The sequence below is a fragment of the Toxorhynchites rutilus genome, chromosome 3, assembly GCF_029784135.1.
Source record: "Toxorhynchites rutilus septentrionalis strain SRP chromosome 3, ASM2978413v1, whole genome shotgun sequence".
In the NCBI taxonomy this organism is placed as follows: domain Eukaryota; kingdom Metazoa; phylum Arthropoda; class Insecta; order Diptera; family Culicidae; genus Toxorhynchites; species Toxorhynchites rutilus.
This window is the reverse complement of record NC_073746.1, coordinates 94912954-94940622: the sequence shown is the minus strand read 5'-3', so window position 1 is coordinate 94940622 and position 27669 is coordinate 94912954. Positions and strand designations below refer to the sequence as shown.

The following is a 27669-nucleotide window of genomic DNA, read 5'->3' as shown; positions in this document are numbered from 1 at the left end:
AGTAAAACATATTTTTCTCAGGAGTCTCCATAGAAAAATGCCGTGTATTCCAGAAACTATAAAAAAAATTGAAAGTTTATGTCTTCAACAACAGTTCATATTTTAATAATTCATTATTCACATAATTTTCCTGAGAATTTTTAAAAAATACATTTTTGAGAAAAATTAATTTCAATTTAAAAAAAAAATTGAGTGTAATTTTTCTTTAGAAAGTTTTTGGCATTTTTTATGAATTCTGATTATTTTTCGAAGATTCCAAATATGCATGACAGACATGAAGTCTGTCTGTCTGTCAGACGCTTTCACTTGACGATTGAAAATTCCCCATTCATTATCATTTGAATTTCTATATGTCACTTTCAGATCGTGAAACTGCTTTCAATTGACAGTTTCATTCGAGCTCATTTCTTCAAACTGAATTTTCCGGGACCGTCTTTCGAAAAAAAAAGTGGAATTAAAAGAGGCATATGAGGGCATATTATTTTCATTCGAAATAAGACACTTTCATTCAATATAAATGCCTTTCATTTTCATTTGACGGTTTGATAATTTCCCTTCAGTGTGAAGAATGAAAGAAATAATCGTGAATTGGAACGAGTCCGTACGAAGGTGAAGTAATATTCTCTTTATTGAGCGTGAAAAAAGAGCAGCACTATTTTCAGACTGCAAGGGTTTGCTTGAAATTGAAAGGCAATGGGCTCATTATTAAGTGACAATGTGTCAATTGAAGTGAAATTGTAAGGCCCTGATCCGAGTAGTTTTATTATTTCGGAAATTAGTTAAACTCTCACTCCCGACATTCTTCCAAAAATGGAAGAAAAAGTGACGAACCAGCTGAAATGTGTTGAAAATCACTATAATAGAGAAAAAAAATCGGATATCACTTTAGAATGCATCGTATTGCATTAACTCGTACTGACTTGTAGTAACTCTTCTGTGAAAGATTTGGTGCCCCTGAAATACATCAATCGATTCATTCTTGTTCTCGCGATGTTGAAATTTGTGTCCTCATTTTGCCAATGCACTTCACTAGTCAAACTGGAAGCAGATGATATTCGTGAAGCAGTGACTTTAAAACCCACGCAGACTGCAGACTTTTTATCGTCTAATAGTTTGATCGGCTACTTGATCATCCTAGAACGATGACTTTAGCATATGAACCCTGCTTCGCGGTTAGAAAGTGAATGATGTTTTCGGTAAGCAATATCCAAATTTATTTCATTCGACTGGCGGTACAATCACAAGGGAATATTTTGCTTGTTTTCAAGTTCCGCCGTTACTCTGATTGATCCTTTTGGTCAGAACCATTTGAGGAGCACAAATTGGACTAAGCATCAAAGTTTAGAGTGATCAAAAGCCAACGGGTTTTTAAAAAAATGTGTCGAATAATATTCTTATTGATTAAGCTGCTTAGAGGATACATAAATATCTAGTATTTATTATTTAGGAAGAAAATCTTCTAATAACGCCTGGAAAAGATATGTTTTGGTTGCTCAAACTGAAATAAAATGAAAGCTCATAATTCTCCAACATGCTTGAAAGCCCAAACAGTGACATGCACAAATGTATATGCATCGAGCTGTTTACTACGTTTGTTCGTAATAGAGTTTCATACTGACGGATACTTTTCTTGAAAAACGCGAACACAAAAAATGCGGGTTCCAAAAGCACTATGTTATCCTAAGCTGCTCAGCTATCCGTCGATGCCAAACCCCTTTCGCTCGAACAGAGATGCGAGTGATTTGAGTGATTTGGAAAAAAAACGTTACTACGGGTCACCCTGTACCACTCTTTTTCAATGCTCGTTTTGACATAAAAATAGCTAAAACTGGATAAAAATCCCTCAACATGCCAAGACACCTTTTACACCATCGACACGCTAGCAAACAGCCAACGAACTCGAATTGTTTAGTCCTTTACATTTTACATCGGAAAACGCCAAGGAGAAAGAAACCTTCACACGCCCGTCAAGTCACAAGATTCACGACCCTGTGAGCCCGATTATGTTCGACCTTTAACCTACAAATTACCCACCTCCGTCACTGGTTACTGCCCGTGATGTGGTTTAATACCTTTGCCTTTATTTTCAAATGGTGGGTGAATGTACGAGCTTTATTGTGAATAGTTTTGGCTTCGCCATGGCAATGACGCTAATCCCAGATAGGTTTGGTTTTTTTCCATAAACAGCAGTAGCTTACTGGTTTCGGTCACAAACTGCGAGACATTCGCCTGCCAGCAATCGGAAGAACCGTTAACGAGCTTGGAGGAGAGAGTGAGTAGAAAAAAGCTCTAGATCTGCGCTATATATCGCCATGAAACACGGAAAATTACAATTAAGAACAGGTGGTGAGGTGGAAATATATAGGTCTGTTTATATGGCCTTAGCCGTATCTCGAGCCGTATTCCAATTCCAGTTCCACGGCCAGAAACGACGACACGTTGAATGAATCGTAAATTAACGAATTCGCGCGAAAAATGATTTGGAGGTTTTGGTGTATAAATAATTTGTAGATGTTAGCGGTACCCTATCCGAGCGGACTGCATTTCTCGAGCGCGCGTTGCGAAACTTCATAATTGGGATCGGGGTTATTACACGAATGTGATTTCATGGAACCCATAAGTTTGGTTATGAATGACTCCGTTGTGTGACTAATCTGTACGGGTTACCACTTACGGTACACCAAACAACACATTGTACCGTTCCAACGATGGTCGATGAAAGGAAAATGAACGTGAGAGATATTTCACATACTGCATATTAGATGTGAGTTATGCGCAGTTAATTGGCTTACGATCCTTAATTAAAATGAAAAAGCAATTCAACCAATTCGATTGAACGAATTGCGGTATGCTTTGGTTTGCTGTTTATAACGCTGCGGAATCAAACATCTACTGAATTGATTTTTTGTGTGTTCGGTGGTTGTTTTACTGAGAATATATGAATTCCAGACAAATGATGCAAAATCTTAACTGGTCAAAACTGCACAGGGAACACTGAATTATTGGGACATCGAAACGAGAATCCCAGTAGTTACAATGGGTGCCTTCTGAAGAGTGAAAATTCAAAATGTGTAGTTCAATGTTCATCAAGTTCAACGAAATGAACACCTTTCTCTCGCTCTGAGGAGAATGTCATCATCCATCGCATTCGTGGAAATTATGTTTATTCCCATAAAACTGGAGAGAAGATTTAATTCTGCAATCATTAATGACATGAAGCTGGCACTGTAGAGACTAAACATCATTCCAAAAGCAAAAAAGTTACAAAAGAGTTTTAATGAAACACACACTTCATATTCTGGGGCATGCAAATCATATTTCCGACATACACACTAGGGTGGGAATGTATGTATGGGAAAAAAATTCATCATCGAATTTCAAAAACCGACCATGTACATTTTGCTTATTGGCCCAAAAAAAAATCTGTGCAAAGTTTCAGCTTAATCGGACATGATTTAGGAGTGCTTCAAAGAGCTCAAAGCTTTGATTTTTTTATCCTCGAAAATCTTCCAAGGGGAGAGAGTAAAGGAAATTTGGAAAATCAAAATTTTTTTTCGATGCCAAATGACTTAAAAATGCATGAAACGTCGAGATCTGGTGTCATCTCGAAAAAAAAATTTTGGCCGAAAATCGACCTTTTGGGACTGAAAGCCTGAAGGCAATGAAAGTATGGAAAAAAAATAATTGTCGAATTTGAAGAACCGACCATGTACATTTGGTTTATCGGCCCAAAAAATGACCTGTGCAAAATTTCAGCTTAATCGGGCATGATTTAGGGGTGCCTCAAAGCACTCAAAGTTTTGATTTTTTGGCACTCAGGATCGATTTTTGCCCAAAAATGTTTTTCGAGATAACACCAGATCTCGACGTTCTATGCATTTTTAAGTCATTTGGCATCAAAAAAAAAATCGATTTTCTAAATTTTCTTTACTCTCCCCTTGGAAGATTTTCGAGGATCAAAAAATCAAAACTTTGAGAGCTTTGAGGCACCCCTAAATCATGCCCGATTAAGCTGAAATTTTGCACAGGTCATTTTTTGGGCCGATAAACCAAATGTACATGGTCGGTTTTTGAAATTTGACATGACCATTTTCGCTGTCACCCTAATATACACCCATACCTCACTATACGGTCCAAAAAATCAACTTTTTTTTTTTTTCCAAAAATGACTTTTTTCAAAAATTCTGAACTTCTGAACTACTGAACTGATTCAGATGATCAACATATCAAATTGAAGCCAATGAGCCAGTTTTTTTAAAAAAATATCGAATTCGTGGAACAAAATTGGATTCTAGTTGCAAAGATCTAGTCTAGTCGCATAGGAATATTGAACGAAGACTGAAAACATGTTAACTTTATAAAATCATAACTCAAAAACGAGAAACAACACCTTATTGAACTTTGGATACGATATGTAAAAAAAACTTCAGCTTTCAAGGAGAAATATGAAAACAAATAGCACCCTTGGTCCCGAGAACATATAAACTATAAAAAAAACAATCAATGATTACAAAAACAAAATCCCGTTTTTTTTGCAAGCGTAGAACATAGTTATTTAAGAAAAATGCAAATCCAAAATGGCCGCCACAACAAGATGGCGCCTTATATATTTTAAACAACCCCATCAATATAGGTATCAAATGAAAAGGCCTGTCTAGTAGAATACAGTTGTTTATGAAAAATGCAAGTCTAAGATGGCGGCTACTACAAAATGGCGGATTACATATTTTCTCAGAACCCCATCAATATGGTTTGATACCCATTTCAGAACTGCGGCCATCTTGGAATTGGATTTTTCATAATCTGATATGTTCTACTAGTCGAAAACTTTTTTTTGACACCCATATTGATGAGGTTTAAAAAAAATATGGCACTATCTTGTGGTGGCGGCCATTTTGGATTTACTTCTTTCTCTTTCATTTGATATACATATTGATGGAGTTTTGGGAAAACCCATATTGATGGGATTTTGAGAAAATATGTACATAATCCGTCATTTTGTAGCGGCCGCCATCTTGGATTTTCAAGATCATGGAATGCGTAGTTTTATAAAGACACCAGAGATAAAGATGTGTTCCAAATTTCAGATCAAACGGTCAACAGGTAGAGGGTTAAATTTCTATTGATATGGTACAGCGCTACAGAAAATGTTACAAAGTTACAAAGTCACACACATACAAACGGATCAACCTAGATAAAACCGTTTAGTAAATAAGTGCAAATCATAATTATATTACGTTTAACAACCGAAAATTCGTTTTTTTTATGACTCGATTATCCGGAGTGAAAGAAAAATCAAAACTGCGGATAATCGTAGTGCCAGTAAAATTGAGAAATGTTCAGCGGGAAGATTGAAAATTACAAATTCGCGGTATACATTTGACAGAATGTATTGGATATTATGATGAGAGCATCAGCGTCGATCCCTCTGAGCGAAAAAAGCACTTCCGACTGATTCACGCATATCTTGTGGCCACTCAAAATATAATCAAAACTTGTTATTCCCATATTACCCTATGGGAATAAAAAGTTTTGATTATATTTTGAGTCAAACGCCAAATCAGTCGAACAAAGCAAATTTTACCGTGAGCCTCTTCGATTTTATTGAAACTTGGTACGTATGATGGAAGCTACCCAAAATCACAATTTTCATTATCACATGACGTATATGATCAACCAAGAAAAAATTAAATTTTAAATGAACGTTAGCCTTTTTCGTAAATGGTTACGATTTCACATAGTATTTAAATTCCATCAATTTTCAAAAATTCATATCTCCACTTTGATGAGTTTGCCACGAGATTACTGTACGTCAAACTTTGTTAGATTGGAAGGGCTTTCCAATAAAAAAATATAAAATATAAATTTAAAAAATATACAAATGCCTTTAATATGAAATTCAATTTTTAAGTAAGACTTCCAACAGTGCATTTAGAGTCTAATTTTCCTGAATAGTTCCTTTTTTTCCAAAAACTTTGACAAACATCATATTTCAATCACACATCTGAATTTTAGGTTACGATTTTTTGAGAGGAAGATCAACGATTTTGAATGCGCTCTTTTGAAACATCAATCGTAATTTAATTGGTCATATGATAAGGCGTGGTACAAAAATTACGTAACGCTAAAAATTCGACTAAAACTCCGGTAATAACCACCAAACCACCTGGTAATAACCAAACGAACGTTCGTATGTTCAATCCCACAAAAAATAATTGATTGATCTTCTAATTGGCCTTGTTCGTGGTTAGAGGCGAATTAACCTTGTAATCTAAAGCTTTTTAACAGAAGAAATCAAACAATCAATCAATTCGCGATGACCAATGTAAAGTGTCAACATCTACAGTGGTGTGAAGCAATTAACTCTATCAGATTAGCAAGCCCTAAAGCAGTTTCAAATTGTTAAAAATAGAATGAAAATTCTTACTTGATGTTATTTGAATTCTTAGAATACGTGGTTTTGACCCTTAAAGGGTGTGTCACATTGCAAATTTCATCACGGAAAAAACGCTGTAGAAATTTAATTTTTAGGAATTATATCTTCAGCTTTCGCTTATAATCAGATAAGAGTGTATAGATCACGTTGGGCATGCTTTACTGTCAATTTTTCGTAAATTTGGAAAAATGTCGTCGAACGAAAAAGAGCGTCGTGAATTAATCCTGTGCACTCATTTCGAGAATCCGGAGTTGTCACATCGGGACATCGGTAAGATGCTGGGAATCGTCCAATCCACGGTCAGCAGAGTACTAAAACGATACTTCGAGAACCTAACCATCGACCGGAAGGTGAAGAACGGCAAAAATGGATGCTCCGTCAGTGAAAAAGATCACAAGCGCGTAGTTAAGCAGTTTAGACGTGATCCGAGAAGTTCGGTCCGGGATGTCGCCAATAAGCTGAATTTGTCAAGTTCATTCGTCCAGCGGACCAAGCAGCGGGAGGGCCTGCGTACATACAAGGTTCAGAAGGCTCCTAACCGCGACGAAAGGCAAAACATGGTGGGGAAGACGCGAGCCCGGAAGCTGTACACCGAAATGCTGACGAAGCCGCATTGCCTGGTAATGGACGACGAAACCTACGTCAAAGCGGACTTTCGTCAGCTGCCGGGCCTGTTGTTCTTCTCCGCAGAGGACAAATTCAGCGTTCCGGAGGAGATTCGCAAGCAGAAACTATCCAAGTTTGCCAAAAAGTACATGGTGTGGCAAGCGATCTGCTCTTGCGGAAAGCGGAGCGCCCCCTTCGTGATGACCGGCACGGTAAACGGGCAGGTTTACCTTAAGGAGTGCCTACAGAAGCGCTTACTACCACTATTGAAGCAGCACGAGGGCTCGACCATCTTCTGGCCGGATCTCGCTTCGTGCCACTATTCAAAGGACGTGTGGGAGTGGTACGAAGCCAACGGGGCCACCTTCGTGCCAAAGGAAATGAACCCGCCCAACGCGCCGGAGCTTCGCCCAATAGAGAAATATTGGGCGATTATGAAGCAGGCCCTCCGGAAGAACCCAAAAGTTGTCAAATCGGAGGCGGACTTCAAGAGAAAATGGATTTCTGTTCAAAAAAAACTACAACCTGACGTTGTACAGAACCTTATGGACGGGGTAAAGAGGAAGGTGCGAGCATACGGGCTTGGGCTCGAAGTATGAATAAAAAGAAAATGCCAAAAGTTGCTTAATAGTTTTTATTTTACTGTCTAAAATTTTCAAAAGGATCGGTCTACAGCGTTTTTTTCCGTGATGCAATTTGATGTGACACACCCTTTATTTAATCTTTTTTTTATAGATTTTCCAAGATTTCTAACAAAAAGTGACATGTTAATATAACATTAATATCAAACACAATTTTCATTCAAGATTCTTTAATTCATCTTTGCATGATTTTTTTTTCTTTGTTGGTGAAATAAATCAAGGTCCACGATCAACTTGAAGTGATCTTGTTCTTTTATTTAATTTTTGGGCATTCATTGTTATAATGGAAATTATGAGTTAATCAACAGAATGCTCAATTTCGTCAATACAATTTTCAATTGGACGCCTATCACGATGTTTTACCGTTTTCCTTCAAAGTTCTTCCGACTTTTCTCGGCCGGGTTTGCCGTCTGATTGACTATGCTTTCAAGCTAGAATACACAACCTAAACATTTAAACTCGAAGAAGGAAATATCATGCTCTGGAGATGTTTATTCTGGTTCAGAATTGGTCCGAGTCTCTGAATAAAGAAGACAATGGATCAGTACCTTTACCACGAACGAAATGAAAAAAAAACAGTTGAAATAGCGAGTTATGCAAGATAATGATTCTAAGCATACAGTCCGCTCTGTAAAAATGGATTTCTGGATCATAAAATTTAAGTTATGCAATACCCAGCACAGTTCTTCAATCTAAATCCGGTATAATACCTGTGGCAGATTATTGAAAAGTCTGTGAATCAAATGAAATCAAGAAGTCAAGATGAGTTGTGAAGCAAAATTAAGGAAGCATGCTATGCTATATCGTTAGTACGTGCCGGAACCTCGCTGAGTCGTTGCCTCAATTTGTGTACTTGAAAATCCTCGAAGGAAAGTTTTTTCTCGAATACTTCGATAACATTTGAATGTATTTTTTTAAGTACGATAATAGAGTATTTTGTCATTATGAAAAAAATACAATTTGTTATTTTTTCTGGTATACTACCAGTCTCTGGATCGGTTTCAATAAGTAATGATCTTATATTCTGTTCCAAGTAGAGCTTTTGCCACCTCGTATAGGTTAGGGTGCCAATGAATGTATGAGAAAAAATCGACCCTAGAATTCCAAAAAGTTACCTTATGCAAAATGTTCACCATCTCGAGAAAACACCCTATGCCGAATTTCAGCTCAATCGTACTTAAGGGAGAGTGGCGCAAAGCGGTCAAAGTTCGAATTTTCTGAAAATCGAAAAATCACCCAAGGGGGGAGTAAAAGAAATCGGGGTTTGCTAAAAAAATTTTTTGATGCCAAATATCTTGAAGTTGCATGAAACGTTGTTGAAAGTTGCATGAAAAGCAAAAATTTTTTTTGTCGAAAACCCGCATTCTGGGACTTGGGAGTTTTTTTTCGGAGTACGAAACGAAAAGTATGATTTTGGGGGCCAATAAAAATAGTTATCTCGACTTTTCATTCAGAACTTGCTGCGAAATGTTGATTTGCATGATAATATATCCTATGCAAAATATTAGCTCATTCGGACTTCATTTACTGGTGTCACAAACGATAAAATTAAAAAAGTTAAAGTTTTTTGAAAACCGAAAAATCACCGGAAATCAGGGTTTTTAAGAAAAAATTGTGGTGCCAAGTGTCTTAAAATTGCATGACACGTCGAGATTTACATTTAATTAAAACAAAAATTTCGTCACAAATCGATTTTTCAGGTAGAAAAACGACCAAGTGCCAAAAACAATTTTTTTTGATAAAAAAAATTCGAGATAACTATAAATCTTGATGATTAATGCAATTTTAAGACATTTGGAATGAAACTTTTTTTTTGGAAACCTCGATTTTCGATGATTTTTCGTTTTTCAAAAAAACTTAAATTTTAACGTTTGTGACACCAGTAAATGAAGTCCGAATGAACTAAAATTTTGCATAGGGTGTATTATCATGCAAATCAACATTTCGCAACAAGTTCTGCATGAAAAATCGAGATAACTTTTTTTTGTCCCAGAATGTCGATTTTTGAGAAAAAAAAATTCGATATGACACTAGATCTCGACGTTTCATGCAATTTTAAGACATTTGGCATTAACTTTTTTTTCGAAAATCTCGATTTCCTTTACTCTCACCGTAGGAGATTTTTCGATTTTCAAAAAACTGAAGCTTTGACCGCTTTGCGCCACTCTTCCTTAAGTCCGATTGAGCTGATATTTTTCATATGGTGTTTTTTCGAGGTGGTGAACATTTTTCATGGGTAACTTTTTGAAATTCGAGATGGCCATTTTCATTGGCACCCTAATGTAGGTATTACAAGCGTCATTTTGTTAGTAGTGCCTAGTTGATATTTCTTATGCCAAATGACACGCCTTGAATGTGGCAAGCTCTAGAATACGTGCGATCGCAGTGCAAATCGGAAGAAATTTCATTGGAGAATAAACTCCTGGCCAGAAAGGGAGTCGAACTTGAACCCTCAGCAGGATGTATGTGACGTTAACCACTCGGCTACGGAGGCACCGAATGTACAAGGTTTTGAAAAAAAATCATAGAGCATCTGGGTAGCAGTGGACGAGTGATTTTACACCTTATCGTTAAATGATGAACAGCTTCCAATTTGATCTTCCGATGACGTACGGATCTCAATATGATCATGAGTAGAAAAAAGTATGTTACTGAAATGTTAATAATATACCACTACGTACCGTTGTTATGTGGATGGATAAATTATCGTTTATCAGATCAATCACAATGTATTAACCCCAATATTATACTAGCAATATTATGGTAATGCACGTTATTTAACCGCGTTCTTATTAGCAAGATTTATCGTTGAACGTTTGGTTCTGAATGCAACGGGTTACAGTTGCTGTGCCACCTACATCTATCTGGTTAACTGGGGAAGAAAACAACCACTGTTCTACTATCCTACTGATCCACAAAGCACACTCTTTCGCTGCAATCTCATAAATTATTCAATCGAATAATTGTTTCTCCACTTGTTTCATCACATTAGGTGCACACACACATTTCGAACAAGTGTATTTTTTCTTGTTCACGATCGTTTCAGGACGAAGAAGATGATGTAAAATTTGAAAAGAAAAAACGCAATCACATCGACACTATCGACAAACTTATTCACAGCGTAGAGAAGACACAATCGATTTGCACTGAAGACACTTCCCATTCACACGCAGAATCCAAACGCCGCAGGGTTTAGTCATCGCAACAACTATTTCAGTCATCTTCTCTCACTTGTTCTTCATCATCTTATTTTCACCGTAAATTTCCCGCTATAGAAGATGTAACCAGCGACGATGATTCATGAATCTCGACGGAGACACCGTCGAATGAAACAAACAGGGAAATGTGTCCACCCTTCTCACCACCACCCTTTTCACTATAACACACAATTCAATTACAAACTGCACGTTCTCCCTAGCGCCGCCGGTGTCCCACGGGACGAACTATAATTTCACTATAATCGTACATTTCTTCTTCACAACCTTCGCTGGCTGTTCGCGATCGGCCGAAGCGTGCGAAAATCACCACCTCATGAATAATACCCCCGAGATTGGACTAAGCTAAGCGACGACGGTGTCTATGTGTGCGATATGGATGCACACGACCGAATCGAAGCAGATAACGCGAAAAATTCCAATCTCATAACCATGCTCTCCCCACTCGCACACATACACACACTGGACTCGCGATTTTCACTTAATTTCTCAATTATCTTCTTCACGGCAAACGGCATAGCAACATAACAAGAGCTAAATAATCTTTCATTTCTTCTCCATGTAATAAACGATCGATTCCGCTTCCACACCGGGTCGGCTGCCAGCCAGGTACTGCTGCTGGAGCAGGTCGAACCACGAGTTCTTGAACGACTCTAATGGGCGACCACTTCAAGGCGCACACACGACTGCCACAAATCTCGCGCACTCGCGCGTCGCTATAGCCTTGCTGCTATAAAAGCTTTGAGCCTATCAAAGGTCTGAATGAGACTGCCTACGCACAGACTCACACGAACTGATGGCTGCTGCTGTTACCGAATGGCTCAGCTTGGAAGAACGTGAGTATGACGGCACAACAACAGAGACGATGGCGACGACAACATCTGCGAACGCCAATACAAAGTTAATCTTCTCGGTACGAGCCCCGATGAATGACTGACTGACCGGACAACACGCAAAACGAGGGGTGCACCAACCACCATGGCGCAGACGACTAACAACAACAGGATGGAAGACTTGCAGCCACAAAAGAAAGAGATATGGTCCGGTTTGGAATTACAGCAGATGGATTAGAAGCTGCTCAAATGAGCAGGTTACATGATCCATCCGCAAAGGGAGGCTTCGTGTATCATTAATTGGGAGAACAAATTAGTGGTACACATTTAATATAGTTTTTTCGACAGTTGCTTGAAAAAAACTTTCACGTGATTAATGCGTCAATTTGATTGCAGTTCAACGAAATTTAGCCTAGTCCAATAATTGGTGCCACAGTTAAAAATGTTTAAAGGGAAAACAATACATTTATAATTTATTTTTTTTTATTAGAAATTTCGACAACTTTTACAAAAATAATAATCATTAACTTACGATTATTTCGTAACTCCGCAATCACAAAATGTTATGAAAAAACGAAAGTATTTCGTGTAGCCAATAATTTATAAGGAGGTTGAAAGGGGCGATTCAATCCATGTAACCTGCCGTAAACTACGGTAAACGAAAAACATGATGGTTTTGAACACTTGTGTGTTTGTGTGTATTTGCACTTCCCCGGTGCATCCGTCTTGTATACTAGCTTTTATTCTTTATATACCAACAGGTAAAGGAAACACCCGAAAGATGGATCAAGTTGCACTCGTTCGGAAGAAAAGGACACCGTTTCGTCGAGTGGTTCCCTCTTATTCTACTGTTTATTGTATCTATTATTGACCTGACCTGTAAACTATCACTTGTAGTCTTTCCTTTCCTACTGAATTCATAAGTTTATCACTCTACTGTGAGCTGAAAATACTCTATTGACCGGAAGCATCTGCCAATATGTTATTCTAGTCAGCATTGCTCTAAATGACAGTACGAAGTTTGCATATAAATATCAAGAATTTTATTAATTTTAATGTTCCAGCTATAGAAGAATGGGCGAGTGTTCGATGTGATGGGAACCAACTTTGCTTATAAAAATGCGTTCGATAACAATTCTGCGAATTTCTTTTCAGGTATAACAGGAAGGTATGGGGCGTAAAATGAATAAAAAAAATCGAATATGTGACATAATTATGAATGATCCCGATGCTTTAAATTTTTCAATTTTTCAACAGTTTGTCCCAAAAGAATTATGATTTTTGTAGATGCGTAGAAATATTTTTGATTGTCGGAAAAAATTAAAAAAGGCAAAAGCATTATCTGAGCTAAAATCCCACGTTTTGATAGATTAAATCTGTGCTTCTAAAACTACGCCGCCCAGAACGAACCATCTAACGTAGAGGCGAGGCACATTTTTATTATTCCAATACCGATAGCGTTGAAGATGAAGGGAAAAGTTATTCAAAACGTCAGTCAGATGAGAAAAATGTGTAGCCAAAACCGTGTCCAGAAGAGGTGTGCGCCGACCTATGAGTCCGATTAACGGAAAAGTAGGCAATTTCTTCGTGATAACGATGAATAATTTGTTCTGTAATTTGTTGAATCTGCAACATTATTCGTTTTTGCATGAAAAATGCATTAAGTTGAATAATAAAATGAATTTATACATTATTCAAAATATTGGTCATCGCTAGACACTACTTTTTCCCATCTTTCTGGCAATTTACGGATTCCATCGCGAAAGAAGCGTTCATCTCTTGAAGCCAATAATGAATCCAGTCAATTTTTGATACTCAAAGCGTTCTACATCGATCGAAACAAACGGTGGACGGAAGAGGTAAGGTCATGACCATAAGACGGGTGAACCAGAATTTCCCATTTTCCAAATAGGTTTAAACACGAACAGCAACATGAGGCCGAGCGTTGTCTGGTCGCTTAATCTGGACGTTATACGGCAATAGCTCACTTGAAACGAATCAAGTGTTGCCTGTAGAAGTCTCCATTTGTCTCCAGTTTGATCAGGTTCCGAGAAACTCCTTGTGGATCACACCCTTTTTATCCCACCAAATACAGAACTTTGACACCGTGGATATTCGACTTCGGCGTTGAGGTTCCTGGTTGGTTGGGCTTTACATACAATCTTTTGCGCTTTGAATTATCGTAGTGAACCCTTTTTTGTATTTGGATGTATCCTGCGACTTTGAATCGCTTAGAAATAGCTTGTCGACTTACTCCCAATGATTTTACCAGCTTTGTTTGCGTTTGGCACGAACCTCGATCGAGTAATGTCTCTAATCCTTCGTATTCAAACTTTATCGGTTGACCCAGACGCTTTTTGTCATTATCTCTAAAATCATTCCAAATCATTCCCTACAAAATCTATCCGATGGTGCAGAGTCATCATAAACTTCCACAGGCATTCGATGCGCTTCAACTGCACTTTTCTTCCAATGGCAAACAAAAATCAAAACTTCCCGCAAATGGTACTTGTTTGTAGTGAAGCTCGTCATTTTCAACGCAGTAAAAATTGTACTTGTTGGGCAAAATTCAAAGACTTGTGAACAATGTTTGGTTGAATGATTCGACACTTCACGATTCAGCAAAAATCAGCTGTCAACGACTTCTGTGTATATTTTATATGGGTATTCACATGCGTCTGATTATTTTATATTAGTTCTCTTATTTGTTATCAAGGGGTCTCCGTAGTTTAAATTACAGCACTTCCGCTTACCAAACAAACAATCGTTCAATCCCAGGACTCTTCATTGGTTGATTGGCCTTTCTCGAGGCTAGACCCTCTTTTATCAAACACTCTTTCTTCAATATCATCAATTTTCGTTTCACTCTAGACAACGATCAGCCAACACCATCTGCTGAAGCTTAGAGTTAATTTAGAATTTGTTATTTATTGATGTTTATAATTTTTCCTCGGGAGAGGGCTTGTGTGAATCAAGGAATGGGTTTAACAAGAGTTTAACAGTGACTTTTTCCGATCATTTATTCAATTTTCGAGAAATCGAGCATCGCCTCTAGACCGCAGCTCGCTTGTATCGTACCGTTGCCGTGAAAATGCCTTAAGGTCTGCACAAGTCTATGGGGAAAAAAGAATCTCTTATTCTTACTATTTTCAACCAAATTACTATTAAAAATTCATGATTTCTATATGGTAGTGTCCAAATTGATTAGTGAAAAAATCTTGTAAATCCACATAAAAATAACTGAGCAATAAGTGCAATAACAATAACATTTTTCCCAAAAACCACGTAACCCTACCTCAAAAATATATTGAAACTGAAAGTAAAAAAATACTTTTAATAATAAAATCCACTAATATCAAAATAAATCGATCATAAGTTAATTTTCACTATTAGTCCCAAGACTTTATAGTTTCCTGACCAATATCTATTAATCGGCTTTTCATAACTGAGGCTTACCGAACAATAGTCTATTGATTACTTACTTGAAACTGAAGCTTACGCCTATTGATCGCTAGTCATAGCGATAGAGACGATAATTGATATTTTATTAACAGTGAAATTTGTTATGCGATACGTTGCTCAATTGCGTTAGTTTCGTTGCTGTCGAACTATTAGCGATCGATAAAGTATGAATTGACATAGAGCAATTCCACACCAAATCAGCCGAAAAACGGCAAATTTTAACACGACCCTTTTCGATTTTTTTTAAACTTGGTAACTCAAAATGAGTGCACCCGTGGCCGAGTGGTTAGCGTCTCACATTATTATGCCGGGTGTTCGGGTTCGATTTCCGTTCTGGTCGGGGGATTTTTCATCAGAAAAATTTCCTTAGACTTGCACTGTGATCACGCGCATTCTAGAGCTTGCCCCTCGGAATACATTCAAGGCGTGTTATTTGGCTTAAGAAATCTCAACTACGTATCAATAAATGACGCTAATTGATGCATACGTTAAAACGGCAAAAGTTCCATAGGGAACGTTATCGCCATTCAAGAAGAACTCAAAATCTAGATGCGCGATTGAAATAAGATGTTTGACAAAGATGTGAGAATATAAATCAACCATTTAGGAAAAATAACATTTTAAATTTACTGTTAAAAAATCTCACTCAAAAATTTATTTTATTATTTAAAACCTTCATATCTCAAAACACCCCCCCTCCCCTCCTCCTTAGATATTTTTTTTTGTATATTTTTATTTGAAAGCCATTCGAATTTCACAAAGTATGCATTTTCTAGATTTTCACGAACACGATTTTAATAATACAGCAATTCCAAATGAAATCGACAAATGACAAAACTTGAGTATTTTTGATTCGAATGAAAGTGTGTATTCCGTTTGGGTTAGAGGAAATATGAGTTTTCCACAGCAATTGGGAATTTTTTTACTCAAGCGTAACTTTTGAAAAGGGCGTATCGATTTGAGTAAGAGAAATCTTTGATAATTTATATCTCAAAAACTATGAGTCGTACCGAAATAGTGTCTTAGAAAGAGTTATAGAGTATTGATGGTTGAATATGAAAAAAATGTACAATGAGAAAAAAAAATTAGTACTTTTTTTTATTTACAAAATAAAAATTCAATTTGCAATATCCAAAACACATATTTTTTTTTATTTTTTTTTATTTTTTCATACAAAATAGAAGTCATGTAGAAAATTTAAAAAATGGGCCCAAGATGGCAAAACTATTTTTGACAAAATTTGTGGAACATCTAATTTTTGAGAATTTTCGAAACTTCGAATTTTTGTATGTTGGCAATCATTTTTAGCCACAAATTATGAATTCTGATGTGATTTAAAACAAAAAAGGTTATTATCAATCTCCTTTTAAATGCAACCATTTTCGAGATATTTAATAAAATATTTCTAATTTATAATCTTTTTTATAGTAAATAATCTCTTTTAATATGTTTGTCGTGTTATACCGTCATGTTCATGAAATTTTATGAATTTTCTTATAATTTCCACCATTTTTTTTTTATTGATTGAAGTTTTTATTAAGATAAAAAAGATTTTTTAGTTTCGCTACGTTTAGTATTAACCCACATGTCTTCGAATGTTTCGTAACGTAACTCCTAAACATATGTCTTTACCATAACGATGTATTTGGAAAAGTTGTTGGAAATTATAAGAAAATTCATAAAATTTCATGAACATGACGGTATAACACGACAAACATATTAAAAGGGATTATTTACTATAAAAAAAACAATAAATTAGAACTATTTTTTTAAATATCTCGAGAATGGTTGCATTTAAAAGGAGATTGATAATAACCTTTTTGTTTTAAATCACATCTGAATTCATAATTTGTGATTAAAAATGACTGCTAACATACAAAAACTCGAAATTTCGAAAATTCCTAAAAATTCGATGTTCCACAAAGTTTGTTAAAAATAGTTTTACCATCTTGGGCCTATTTTTTAATTTTTTACATGACTTCTATTCTATTAATTCTATTAAAAAAATAAAAATATTTATTTTGGATATTGCATTATTTTGTAAATAAAAAAAAGAGTACTAATTTTTTTTCTCAGTGTACATTTTTTTATACATAACCATCAATACTCTATAACTCTTTCTAAGACACTATTTCGGTGCGACTCACAATTTTTGGGATATAAATTATCAAAGATTTCTCTTACTCAAATCGATACGCCCTTTTCAAAAGTTACGCTTGAGTCAAAAAATTCCCAATTGTTGTAGAAAACTCATATTTCCTCCAACCCAAACGGAATACACACTTTCATTGGAATCTAAAATACAAGTTTTTAAAATCTGCATTTTTAGGACGATTTCATTTGGAATTGCTGAATATTAAAATGGTTATATTTCGAGAAAGGTTGGTCCTAGGATTAAACGTTATGTATAGTTTTTCATGTAGAATCGCATGTGAATTCCATTTTTCATGCTATTTTTCTTGAATGGTTACAATTTTACAAAGTATTGAAATTTCAAAAAAAATCAAAAATTCATATATCCATTTTAGTCAATTTACCACGGCACCACATAAACTTTGTTAAATTGAAAGGGCTTTCCAAAAAAAAATATACAAAACAATATCGAAGGTTGATGTTTTAAGATATAAAGGTTTTAAATATTCAATTAAATTTTTGAGTAAGACTTTTTAACAGTAAATTTAAAATGTTATTTTTTCTAAATAGTTCACCCATTTTCCAACAACTTTATAACACATCAAATTTTAATCAGGCATCTGGAATTCGATTTATATTTTTTTGATTAATGATTAATGATTTTGATTACGACCTTTTAAAAAATCAGTTGTAATTAAAACTGGTCATATGATAATGAAAATTGTGATTTTAGGTAGTGTCCATCATAAGTACCAAGTTAAAAAAAAACGGAGAGGGAATTGAACCATACTGTGTATGCAAGCCTTCATATTGTTCTATGAATGTTTATTACAGATCAACTAATCTCTCATCCAAAACTACGAGCTCTCATGATTTATCATGTTTCTCTGAGTTGAAAAAGTGAAATCCAGGTCACTTAATGAACAGTAAAAAATGTGTTTAGTATATTTCGTTTTTCATTCACAAATCTACCTAGATAAAACCATAATAATATTGAAGAATAATTATATACAAACAATACAAAATTGAACATCAATGAAAATCAATATTCAAAATCAAATGCTGTTCATTTGTTTTACGCCGAAAATATCAATTTACTGAACAAATTCCTAAACCTACGAAAACAACTAATACTTTTTTTTTTGACGTAGAACTACGTCTTTCAGGAAAGGTGCCAAATCAGAAAACAGATCACGTTTTTATGAAATAATGTTAACGTTAATAACTATTTCCACTGTGAACGAATTCTCGAGATTTGCATATCAATCGAATCGGAAATTCTCCAAGATTTGTTTAATATGCTATACATTACAATTCGCTAATCTATAAACAGTTTGAATTCATGAAAACAGGAAGAAAATCCTTTTTCCCCATACATTTGTTATTCCGATTTGTGTTCTAACCAGTATTTCGAATGCTTATAACTCGGACATTTCTTAACAGATCGGAAAGATGTTTGCACCAATTGATAGGAAATATGTCTGCGCGTCTATCATAATTAAAAAAATGTTATTTTTCATGAGATGAACAATTGAATAACTGTCAAATTACAAGCGTTATCTAAACGCCCTAACTGCCAAAGGTTGATTGGCTGATTTACGGTTACCCCAACACAGACTTCAAAATCGATGTACCTGTGGAAATACGCTTTGCAAATATACATGCAAGTCGGGGATATTTTTTCCCCACTGAGCTGTGTTTTCCTAACACGGACTTCAAAATTAATGTGCCTGGGGGAATCCGTTTTGACATTACATGCATGTCGGGGGTATTTTTTGGTGTTTAGTATTTTTGTACTTGCTTGTCGTTGTGCAGACCGGAATATGTTTTCCTAAAACGTACTTTTAAACTGAGAAGCCTGGGAAAATCGTCATTTTAAGATACTAGAGGTGAATGAACTTTCGCGGTTCGAGAACTACGTAAAAATAAGATGTGCAATAATTTCAGAGGGAAATGTAAAATACAATGATCGTTTGACAATTTTTGTAAGATTTTGTAACGAAGAACATAATCTATTACAAAAATTTCGATGCATTCTAAAATAATATTCGAAGTGGTAAACAAGTGGATTGCATGATATAATTGCGTAGTTCTACGTCGAAAATATGCGGGCGTGTCCTAGATACAACCCCTTACAATTTTTTTCATGAAACAAACAGTGTGTTGAAGCATATTGATCTGCGATTTCAGCTTCAAACCAACTTTCAGATGAAGAGTCACCATGCAGAGGGTTAATACTTTTAGGATCAAATTCTCTAGCTTCTTCAGCGTGTTTCCTTTTATAAGTTGATACTCTCTCTGATTCTGTATGATCTTATCTATTTGATTGCTCGAAATGCTGCAGAAGAATAGTAGAAGTTAAATATTGCAACGTAAGCTCCGCCTCTGCATCGGATGAAGTTTCAAAGGAAATTTTACTGGTGAGTTCATACTATTCTCGCTCTAACCAGTGAATAGCCAACATCCACATACAGAGGGTTTGGCCGCCTCGAAGTCTGAGAGGGTCGATAGTTTGTGGTGAATGAAAGATATCACTTCGCAGTGCAATTCATTTTTTTTTAAGTTCTGTTCTCAAAACATTGGATGCCCAATGAAAAGACAAACCGCGCTTACTGTCAGGTGAAGAGTGTACGTGGATGATTGAATATAATCGCATGTGATCGCAGTGAATTTCAGCGACGAAATAGACCGACTTGATAGAATGTTGGTTTTGATGTTCTTGAAGAAGAATTTTCACGATGTATATTTGGTGCAGTGGGCCTATTAATAAGAGCGGAACAAAATGGGATATATGGACAGCGAGGGCAAGAATTCATTATGAATCAACCATTTTTAGATACTTCTATGAAACCACACATTCATTAGTCCATTCCAGGACCACCAGAACATTGTACTAAAAGATAATTTAAAAATTTTGATGTATTCTAAAATAGTATTCGAAGAGATCAACAAGTAAGTTTTATATAAAATAAAAGAATCCGTAGTTCTCACGCAGAGATCACGAGTGCAATTCTCACTCCCGATATTCTTCCAAAAATGGAAGTAAAAGTGACGAACCAGCCGAAGAGTGTTGAAAGTCACTATAATAGAGAAAAAAAACCGTAGTTCTAGGTAAACGATGCTGTCGCTTCCTGGATTCCAGTCTCTATTATTTTTGAAACAGATTTTGGAATACAGCGCGATTATATACAGTTTTTGATGTCTTTTCACTGTATATAATCGAATCCTGTATATAATCAAGTCAAAAAAAAAATTTTTATTATTTGTTTTTTTTTGCATGTATTTTTCGTTTTTTGAAAATAAAAGAGGAATTTGATTTTTGATTCATTCCCTTAAAGTCAGAAAGTACCTTTCTCACATGAAAAAAATAAATTTATGAAGATTATCTCAACAATGACAGAGTTATAGAACTTTTTTTCTGTTTCAGACTCTGTTGCCTCAAACTGCCTCTACATTACAAAGTACGCTACGGAAGACGATTATGATGCTTTCATTTGAAAAATGAAAAAAATTAGTGCAGGATATAGTAGTTGGACAACTAAATTAGTGGATTTGAATAACATTTTGGAAGTGAAAAACTTAAAAGTTAATAATTTTTTATGTGTTATTATTAATTTTATCCTAAAAATTTATATTAAACTAGATTGTTTCTATCAACTAAATTGAAGTTCTTCAACCGCTCTACAATTTGTTCTTTGACGCCCAACTTCTATCTTTCTTAATTTGGCTGCAATACCGATATAAACAATTCCTGGTGAAAATTCAAGCAAAACCTTCAAAAATCACGATTTTTACCCTACTGTACATGTAATAGCCACTTAAACTTCACCTTAACGTTGAAAGGTTACATTTCTTCTTGAAATAAGCCATATTTAAAAAAATAAAAAAAAAATTCCAAACTGTATATAATCGAGTCCAAATTTGTATATAATCGAATCACATAATCACATATAATCGAGTCCGACCTGTACACATAATTGTGAGATTTTTTTACACCATCTTCGAATGCTACGTGCATAACATGAATTCCGCAGTTTTTATTTCCCTGAATGAAATGGTGATCATCGCAAGCTCTGCTGATGGAGCGTGAAAACACCTGAGGATATCCATTTTTTTAGGCAGAAGACATCTTGTTTATTTGTTAAATATCGTACAGCAAGGAATATTCGTGATCCCCTCGACACTGTTGGACCTTGCAGCCAACGCATACACGAGACACACCCGATACGGGGAAACAAGTCAACGGAATCGACAAAAATGCACTCACAGATCAAGCTGCAAGCGCGACTAGCCGTCACTGACGCTGACTTTTCAAACATGCCTTTACCATGTATGTAATAGTTTAAACCAAGGGATTGCTAAGATGGCCGCCTTTCTGTAGCCAACATAGAAACTCATGAGCATAAAAATCATAACCTGAAATTAAAAATGAAGTGCTCCGCGCGATCCTGTAGCAGTGATTTTAATTTCGAATCTCCAAGAAAGCTTCCGGATGGGTATCCAAACATCGATTGCCAAAGGAAACTATCCAACGTAATCAAGTATTAACATATATGACTCCAAACTGTAAACAATACGTGAGCCCCCTTAGCGCGAGCCCTGCTTTATGCTGCCTACGCTTAGTTTGCATTGGTTGGGATAGGGTTGTCAGAGCCCCGGTTTAAACCACTTCGCGCGCATCGGAACATACCGTCCGGCTGGCAAATCAAGTATGCAAACAACAAACAAACAGAGAGGGAAAAAACGAAACCTGCGTACTAATTGCTAGCTATCGTTGTTCTACTGAAACAGCCTTTCAGCGCTTGGGCATGACGCAATTTCGAAACGATGCGAACACAACAAAACCTTACACGGCAGTACATCTGTACCTCCACTTCCTAAGAGTTTCAAACCATTAGAAATGATTGGATGTGCACAAACAGTAAATCATAATTTTTGAACGTCGTACCATCGTTTCCAGTGATAGACTCGAGAGTACATCAAAGAAAGCATTCTTCTGATAAGGTCAGCCGCAATACATACTCAATACGCAAGAACCTTGAATTGGCTAGGACTGTGTTGGTGAGTACAAAGCTTGGTCGGTCACCCAATTGGGAATATACCCCCGATAAGGAATTATTCGTATGTGGGAGCTGCATGCGTTGTTTTTTGGCGCAGTCTCATTTTCCTATAATTTCTTGCAACATGGTATCCACATCTGTTGCTTGCAGCGAACTCAAGGCAAAAGAGTGCACGCACTTAAATCATGTGGATTCTAATCCTGTCGATGTGAATCAATAACAATAACTTTCATTCCACCAACCTTCGTATAAAGTACGCAACACCAGTAGTGTCATCAATTGTACAAGGTGGAGGAAGGCCACGCTCAGAACACGCAAAACAGGAAACACGCGGGGAATGCTTCATAAATATTAATAAGTGTTTGTGTTTGGCGATATAGAGCTTATATAGCTGTATCTCATTTCTAAATTTAACGATATCAACCTATTCGTCATACCAGTGATAAAATACCGACAGAAACTTCCCAAAATTATGACTTCAGCATTCGATCAAACAACATTTGAGAACCGATACAAATTTGCATTGACGCTAAGTCTAGAACTAAACAAGAGATGAACATTACAAAGGAATCGTGTTCCGCCAGCTTAAAATCCTTCATGGTGCGGCCTACCACAAACAACAAAACCCACGCAATGGTACACTAAATCCAAAGAAAATCAAACACAAAAAACGCATAACGCATTGTGTTATTACAACTAATTTGAGGACACCGGTGAAGAACCTCCAGCCAGTTGAGGCGGTTGAGGTACTGGAAAGGTGCACAATAGGAGGTAAACCTCGCGAGTGAGATCACTGAATACTAGTCACTGCCGCATAGGAGGCCCCTAGAAGGCCAAATGGGGTTGCCGCTGCTGCGTAAGCGAAACCTGTCACCGGTGGTAATAAAAGCAAAAAACCAGCAAAACTACAAACTTAAGCCGCGAGCAACAACAACAGAAAAAAAAACGAAAATAACGACACAACGCTTCTGGTTTGAGAAGCTCGAACGTGAGGTGAATGTCTTTTTTTGGCTGCATCCCACATGCAAAGTAGAATTTTGGATATTTTCCTTCTCCACTGCGCCCAGCACGCAAACCAGGTGGAGGTGCGAGCTCATGGCCGCGCGTTCCTCCCTGGCCAAGTTTCACTGTCGCGGAAAGGTAAAAGTGTTTCTCTGATTCACCGTGGAATACTAATGGATAATGTTGAGGTGGAGAATTTTACGCGAAGAACAAATTTTTTTCGTTTCAGTTTTGTTTTGATGCCAATGTTGACGCAGAACATGACGGTAGTATGCAAGTAGTGTCTGTGTGTCTAGGTAAGAAATTTATTTGTTTTTTGGTGCCTCTGCTATCCTTCACAAATATACTGTCCATGTAAACAACAACGTAACGTTGAAATACTGACCATCAACTTCTGTTTATCAAATTCATGACAAGACCGAACTACACACAGTCAATATCGCTAAACAATGTTTTCGGAATTAGCATTAAAGTATGGAGTGTAGTCATTGGTTTTTCGTCTAATCTGCACCGGTCTCTATGGTTCTAAAGTAGATTTTTTCGTTCATTGATCACAGGGGCAAAATTTAAAATATGGCTTAACTTTTCGATAAATCAAAGCAGTACAAAGTTTGAGCAAAATCAGAGATTCAATACATTGGTTTTAGTAGGAACTAGCTGACCTAGCAAACTTTGTCCCGCTCAAAATTTATTTTTTTCAATACCTTCAAACATTCACGATTTCTTACTAAGCGAATGTTCATTGGTCCAATCGCAGAACTGTTCATTGGTTGGTCTTCCTTTTACTATGAAATGCTCAATACTTCTACCAAAACTCGTCATTATAATATCAGATTAGTTTCAGACACAATCCTCGTTCAAGATTTTTCAATCACTTGCAAATAACATGTTTCTCCGTTACATGGAATGAATGTTTGATACAGAAAATATGGTAGAATAAAGACAGTCCTAAATCGGGCAATTCCTTCCTCGAGTTTTCTCTTATCCATTCCATTTTTATCTATACAGATAGAAGAAGATAAAGGTAAAGATAGATAAAGATAAATCAATTTCCACTTTCGAACATCGATCAATTTCGTTAGCGCAAACATCAAATGGACTAACAACGCTTGTCGCTATGTAATCCCTCGCATCCCAAGTTTGGCTCCATTTACTTAACTAGTTCTCGAGTTATGCAGAAGTTTGTGTTTCATTTGTATGTAGGGGATAGGTGTGTCGAATCACCATAGAAACACTTATTGCCCCCTAAAACCTCCATATACCAAATTTGGTTCCATTTGTTTGATTAGTTCTCGAATTATGCAGATATTTGTGTTTGATTTATATGGCAGCACCCCTTAGAGAGGAGACAGGAGTGTCGAATCACCATAGAAACTTTTATCGATCCCCAAAACCTCTATATACCAAGTTAGATTCCATTTGCTTGATTAGTTCTCGAATTATTCAGCCCCCCTCCCCCTTCAGAGAAGGAGAGGAGTGTCAAACCCCCATAGAAACAGTTATTGCCCCCCAAATCCTCCATATGCCAAATTTGGTTCCATTTGCTTGATTAGCTCTCGAGTTATGCAGAAAATTGTGCTTCATTTGTATTACAGAGAAGGGAAGGAGTGTCTGTTCACCATAGAAACGTTTCGTGCCTCCTAAAACCTTCAAATGAGAAATTTGGCTCCATTTGTTTAATTAATTCTGGTGTTATGCAAAAATTTATGCTTCATTTGTATGGCAGCCCCCGCTTAGAGAAGGGAGGGAATGTTTGTTCACCATAGAAACGTTTCGTGCCCCCTAATACCAATACCTGATTATTTTTCGAGTAATGCAGAAATTTGTGTTTCATTTGTATGCTCAAGCATCGAGATCAGATCGTCCGATCTATTTTTTTTGCTTGACTTCGCCCAAAGAATCGTAGTCGTGAGCAGTGTTGCCACATGTACAGATTTATCTGGAAAGGTACAGATTCTTTCGTTATTTTTGGTACAGATTTTCGTCAAAAAGTTCTGATTGGTACAGATTTTTTCCGCGTGTGAAATTTCTTACATTTGAACAAAGCGACATTAAGGTACATGACGACTTTACGCCGCAGTATCGCTTGGTGCTGCTGATCATAAAAGCATTTATAATACAATAATTGATCAGTTTGATGAGGACGAAATTCGTTGTGTTAGAGGCGTTTCCAGGGGGTCTCCGTAACCACATTGGTTGCGCTCGATGGTGAGTTCAAAACTCAGGGCCCTCATTGACCATCTTTGTGTTCTTACAGAATAACTACGTCCACGCAACAATCATCAGCGATGGAGATCGATCCGCGGTCGAAATAAGATCGATTCATCCATACAACTGCTCTGCTCTGCAAGACACATCGGGCTGCTGTTCTATAAATAACTCAACAATGATCAATCAACTGTCGCCACTGTCCGCTCTAACTGGATAATGGAAGAACAGAAGGAAAACTCATACGCCTAAATGGCTACTCTGTGAATGTTTATCATATGCAATGGTATAGAAGGGAATACTCTAACGCCTGAAAATGGCAACTGTGTAATGTGCTAATTATAGATATGATAAACTTGTGACATGTTCACGATTCAAATTCGGCTCTGTTACAGCTAAAATGCTAATGAGCCTAAAATAAACAAAAGGGATAACAAAAATAAGAGGCGTTTCCAGGTTTCTACGATGAGAATGTACAAGATCTGGAGAATGAATTCCGTACCCTAAAGGTAAAATTACTCCGTAAGGGAACCAGTTTCAGAAAACGAGCATGTGCAAGATTGGTGAACAAGAATTTGCTGTCTAAAAAGAATTGAGGGGCTCAAAATTAAAGGGCTGTAAGTGACATCATCGACTTCTCTACATCGACTCTCTCTTTTGATCATAACTTAACTGCAAACACATTCCCAGATTTGATAATCTGGAAGATAGACCAAAACCTTATCTATCGAATTCTATAGCAAACTCAATTTGGACGTTTTTGCAGTTGAGTTATTAACTAAAGAGAAAGTTGATGAAGAGAAATCGGTCAAATCACTTACACCCCTTTCCTTCTGAGCCCCTCAATTAATGGTTCGCCCACATTTTCGGAACTTCGATACCTTGTTTGTAACGTGCAGAACAAAAATAAGCTTCGAAATCGACTCAACAACGATACGATAAACGCTATTTTGAGATCAAAAGATTTGATTCATCAAACACAGGAATTACTTGCAAATGTCAAATTATGCAATGATAAGGAGGATAGATCCCATCCCATCCGGAATCTGTAGAATGTAGTGTTTGTAGTGAAAAAAAATTTTTTTTTTCATTCTAATAGAATATATTTTTCCTACAACGAATATTTTCAATGGTACCGATTTTTGGTACATATTTTTGGAAAAAAAAGTACAGATGAGAAAGATTTTTAACCCCTCTGGTACAGATGAAAATGTGGCAACCCTGACCTCGAGATCGTAGTAGACGTCCAATCGAATTCGCCTTGGCGCATTTAGCTTCGTGTTCCGTTGGTTTGAAATGAAAATGGGAAGAGAAAATCTATTCATTCACCCTCAGAAATTCAGATGATTCGAGCATCAATCGCAGACAATAAAAACGAAGTCGGAGTACAGATCTATTGAATATGAAAAAGGGCGTCGAACCACAAGCTGGTGTAACCAAGTATTTTAAGGTTGCACTAATGTTGGATAAATGCGATGATATGTAGAACATAGTGCTAAAACAGGTCCAACATCCGTTCAATCGAAGAAGATGAAAAGGTGAAGGAAAATTATATGAACGAAACAACTAGATACGGTAGAAAGCAGCCATGAACCAAGTGTCTCGGCGTAATGTGTAAAAAATCTACTCGCTATGTCAAAACACTATATTCCATGAGACGGATCGAAGCCACAATTATTTTTCTGCCGGAAACTTTTCAACTTTTCAACATTCAAACAGAAAATTAAAACGCATCCGAAGGCACAGAATATCTCGGTACATCATGGTACAAAATACATCAGTTGTCCGCCCACAGATAATTCAGACAATTACAGTTCATGGAAACCGAAGCATTTATTTCCTTCCCAATAAAATTAAAAAAATATTGGATCTAGTGTACAATTCTTCTGTCGGCTCTTCGTTCCGCATTTCGGTATTCGATTGATTCTGATCGCGAATCGATGGTCTGACTCGAAGGTGGTGTTGCAATACAACGAACCGTCGTTGAAATGTTCCACAAAGTAATATACAATAGATGCAACAAGCAAACCAAAACAAACTTCTTGAATTTAGAGGCGAATGAACTGAAAAGTT

General features: G+C 36.5%; 1 protein-coding gene across 2 annotated transcripts in view; it reads right to left on the bottom strand.

Annotated features, from left to right (window-relative positions):
* LOC129775616 (serine-rich adhesin for platelets-like) overlaps nucleotides 1-27669 on the bottom strand; it is a 109919-nt gene that overhangs the window by 21245 nt on the left and 61005 nt on the right. The gene's annotated exons all lie outside the window — the stretch shown is intronic.